This window comes from Sebastes fasciatus, unplaced genomic scaffold (assembly GCF_043250625.1).
Source record: "Sebastes fasciatus isolate fSebFas1 unplaced genomic scaffold, fSebFas1.pri Scaffold_26, whole genome shotgun sequence".
Classification (NCBI taxonomy): domain Eukaryota; kingdom Metazoa; phylum Chordata; class Actinopteri; order Perciformes; family Sebastidae; genus Sebastes; species Sebastes fasciatus.
The window spans coordinates 67,501-72,500 of NW_027428183.1; positions in this window are offsets into that span (position 1 = coordinate 67,501).

Genomic DNA, 5,000 nt, shown 5'->3' on the forward strand with positions numbered 1-5,000 from the left:
AGTAGTATAGATGGTAGTATAGATAGTAGTATAGTAGTAGTATAGTAGTAGTATAGATAGTAGTATAGATGGTAGTATAGATAGTAGTATAGTAGTAGTATAGATAGTAGTATAGATGGTAGTATAGATAGTAGTATAGTAGTAGTATAGATAGTAGTATAGTAGTAGTATAGTAGTAGTATAGTAGTAGTATAGATAGTAGTATAGTAGTAGTATAGATAGTAGTATAGATAGTAGTATAGTAGTAGTATAGATAGTAGTATAGATGGTAGTATAGTAGTAGTATAGATAGTAGTATAGATGGTAGTATAGATAGTAGTATAGTAGTAGTATAGTAGTAGTATAGATAGTAGTATAGATGGTAGTATAGATAGTAGTATAGTAGTAGTATAGATAGTAGTATAGATGGTAGTATAGATAGTAGTATAGTAGTAGTATAGATAGTAGTATAGATGGTAGTATAGATAGTAGTATAGTAGTAGTATAGATGGTAGTATAGATAGTAGTATAGTAGTAGTATAGTAGTAGTATAGATAGTAGTATAGTAGTAGTATAGATAGTAGTATAGTAGTAGTATAGATAGTAGTATAGTAGTAGTATAGATAGTATAGATAGTATAGTAGTAGTATAGATGGTAGTATAGATAGTAGTATAGATAGTAGTATAGTAGTAGTATAGATGGTAGTATAGATAGTAGTATAGTAGTAGTATAGATAGTAGTATAGTAGTAGTATAGATAGTAGTATAGTAGTAGTATAGATAGTAGTATAGTAGTAGTATAGATAGTAGTATAGTAGTAGTATAGTAGTAGTATAGATAGTAGTATAGTAGTAGTATAGTAGTAGTATAGATAGTAGTATAGTAGTAGTATAGATAGTAGTATAGATGGTAGTATAGATAGTAGTATAGTAGTAGTATAGATAGTAGTATAGATGGTAGTATAGATAGTAGTATAGTAGTAGTATAGTAGTAGTATAGATAGTAGTATAGATGGTAGTATAGATAGTAGTATAGTAGTAGTATAGATAGTAGTATAGATGGTAGTATAGATAGTAGTATAGTAGTAGTATAGATAGTAGTATAGTAGTAGTATAGTAGTAGTATAGTAGTAGTATAGATAGTAGTATAGTAGTAGTATAGATAGTAGTATAGTAGTAGTATAGATAGTAGTATAGATGGTAGTATAGATAGTAGTATAGTAGTAGTATAGATAGTAGTATAGATGGTAGTATAGATAGTAGTATAGTAGTAGTATAGTAGTAGTATAGATAGTAGTATAGATGGTAGTATAGATAGTAGTATAGTAGTAGTATAGATAGTAGTATAGATGGTAGTATAGATAGTAGTATAGTAGTAGTATAGATAGTAGTATAGATGGTAGTATAGATAGTAGTATAGTAGTAGTATAGTAGTAGTATAGATGGTAGTATAGATAGTAGTATAGTAGTAGTATAGATAGTAGTATAGATGGTAGTATAGATAGTAGTATAGTAGTAGTATAGTAGTAGTATAGATAGTAGTATAGTAGTAGTATAGATAGTAGTATAGTAGTAGTATATATAGTATAGATAGTATAGTAGTAGTATAGATGGTAGTATAGATAGTAGTATAGATAGTAGTATAGTAGTAGTATAGATGGTAGTATAGATAGTAGTATAGTAGTAGTATAGATAGTATAGATAGTAGTATAGATAGTATAGTAGTAGTATAGATGGTAGTATAGATAGTAGTATAGATAGTAGTATAGTAGTAGTATAGTAGTAGTATAGATAGTAGTATAGATAGTAGTATAGTAGTAGTATAGATAGTAGTATAGTAGTAGTATAGTAGTAGTATAGATAGTAGTATAGTAGTAGTATAGATAGTAGTATAGATAGTAGTATAGTAGTAGTATAGTAGTAGTATAGTAGTAGTATAGATGGTAGTATAGATAGTAGTATAGTAGTAGTATAGATAGTATAGATAGTAGTATAGATAGTATAGTAGTAGTATAGATGGTAGTATAGATAGTAGTATAGTAGTAGTATAGTAGTAGTATAGATAGTAGTATAGTAGTAGTATAGATAGTAGTATAGTAGTAGTATAGTAGTAGTATAGTAGTAGTATAGTAGTAGTATAGATAGTAGTATAGTAGTAGTATAGATAGTAGTATAGATAGTAGTATAGTAGTAGTATAGTAGTAGTATAGATAGTAGTATAGTAGTAGTATAGATAGTAGTATAGATAGTAGTATAGTAGTAGTATAGTAGTAGTATAGTAGTAGTATAGATAGTAGTATAGTAGTAGTATAGATAGTAGTATAGATAGTAGTATAGTAGTAGTATAGTAGTAGTATAGTAGTAGTATAGATAGTAGTATAGTAGTAGTATAGATAGTAGTATAGATAGTAGTATAGATAGTAGTATAGATAGTAGTATAGTAGTAGTATAGATAGTAGTATAGATAGTAGTATAGATAGTAGTATAGATAGTAGTATAGTAGTAGTATAGATAGTAGTATAGATAGTAGTATAGATGGTAGTATAGATGGTAGTATAGATGGTAGTATAGTAGTAGTATAGATAGTATAGATGGTAGTATAGATAGTAGTATAGTAGTAGTATAGATGGTAGTATAGTAGTAGTATAGATGGTAGTATAGTAGTAGTATAGATGGTAGTATAGTAGTAGTATAGATGGTAGTATAGTAGTAGTATAGATAGTAGTATAGATAGTAGTATAGTAGTAGTATAGATGGTAGTATAGTAGTAGTATAGATGGTAGTATAGGTATAGGGTGGATGGTAGTATAGATGGTAGTATAGATAGTAGTATAGGGTAGATGGTAGTATAGATATAGGGTAGATGGTAGTATAGGTATAGGGTGGATGGTAGTATAGATATAGGGTAGATGGTAGTATAGATATAGGGTAGATGGTAGTATAGATGGTAGTATAGATAGTAGTATAGGTATAGGGTGGATGGTAGTATAGATATAGGGTGGATGGTAGTATAGGTATAGGGTGGATGGTAGTATAGATATAGGGTAGATGGTAGTATAGATATAGGGTAGATGGTAGTATAGATGGTAGTATATAGTAGTATAGGTATAGGGTGGATGGTAGTATAGATATAGGGTAGATGGTAGTATAGATATAGGGTAGATGGTAGTATAGATATAGGGTAGATGGTAGTATAGGTATAGGGTGGATGGTAGTATAGATATAGGGTAGATGGTAGTATAGATATAGGGTAGATGGTAGTATAGATGGTAGTATAGATAGTAGTATAGGTATAGGTTGGATGGTAGTATAGATATAGGGTGGATGGTAGTATAGGTATAGGGTAGATGGTAGTATAGGTATAGGGTGGATGGTAGTATAGATGGTAGTATAGATAGTAGTATAGGTATAGGGTAGATGGTAGTATAGATATAGGGTAGATGGTAGTATAGGTATAGGGTGGATGGTAGTATAGATATAGGGTAGATGGTAGTATAGATATAGGGTAGATGGTAGTATAGATGGTAGTATAGATAGTAGTATAGGTATAGGTTGGATGGTAGTATAGATATAGGGTGGATGGTAGTATAGGTATAGGGTGGATGGTAGTATAGATATAGGGTAGATGGTAGTATAGATATAGGGTAGATGGTAGTATAGATGGTAGTATAGATAGTATAGGTATAGGGTGGATGGTAGTATAGATATAGGGTGGATGGTAGTATAGATATAGGGTGGATGGTAGTATAGATATAGGGTGGATGGTAGTATATGTATAGGGTGGATGGTAGTATAGATATAGGGTAGATGGTAGTATAGATATAGGGTAGATGGTAGTATAGATGGTAGAATAGATATAGGGTAGATGGTAGTATAGGTATAGGGTGGATGGTAGTATAGATATAGGGTGGATGGTAGTATAGATATAGGGTAGATGGTAGTATAGATGGTAGTATAGATATAGGGTAGATGGTAGTATAGGTATAGGGTGGATGGTAGTATAGATATAGGGTGGATGGTAGTATAGATATAGGGTAGATGGTAGTATAGGTATAGGGTGGATGGTAGTATAGATAGTATAGGTATAGGGTGGATGGTAGTATAGATATAGGGTAGATGGTAGTATAGGTATAGGGTAGATGGTAGTATAGATAGTAGTATAGGTATAGGGTGGATGGTAGTATAGATATAGGGTAGATGGTAGTATAGGTATAGGGTAGATGGTAGTATAGATAGTAGTATAGGTATAGGGTGGATGGTAGTATAGATATAGGGTAGATGGTAGTATAGGTATAGGGTAGATGGTAGTATAGATAGTAGTATAGGTATAGGGTGGATGGTAGTATAGATATAGGGTAGATGGTAGTATAGGTATAGGGTAGATGGTAGTATAGATAGTAGTATAGGTATAGGGTGGATGGTAGTATAGATATAGGGTAGATGGTAGTATAGGTATAGGGTAGATGGTAGTATAGATGGTAGTATAGGTATAGGGTGGATGGTAGTATAGATATAGGGTAGATGGTAGTATAGGTATAGGGTAGATGGTAGTATAGATATAGGGTAGATGGTAGTATAGATATAGGGTAGATGGTAGTATAGATATAGGGTAGATGGTAGTATAGATGGTAGTATAGATAGTAGTATAGGTATAGGGTAGATGGTAGTATAGATATAGGGTAGATGGTAGTATAGGTATAGGGTGGATGGTAGTATAGATATAGGGTAGATGGTAGTATAGATATAGGGTAGATGGTAGTATAGATGGTAGTATAGATAGTAGTATAGGTATAGGTTGGATGGTAGTATAGATATAGGGTGGATGGTAGTATAGGTATAGGGTGGATGGTAGTATAGATATAGGGTAGATGGTAGTATAGATATAGGGTAGATTGTAGTATAGATGGTAGTATAGATAGTATAGGTATAGGGTGGATGGTAGTATAGATATAGGGTGGATGGTAGTATAGATATAGGGTGGATGGTAGTATAGATATAGGGTGGATGGTAGTATATGTATAG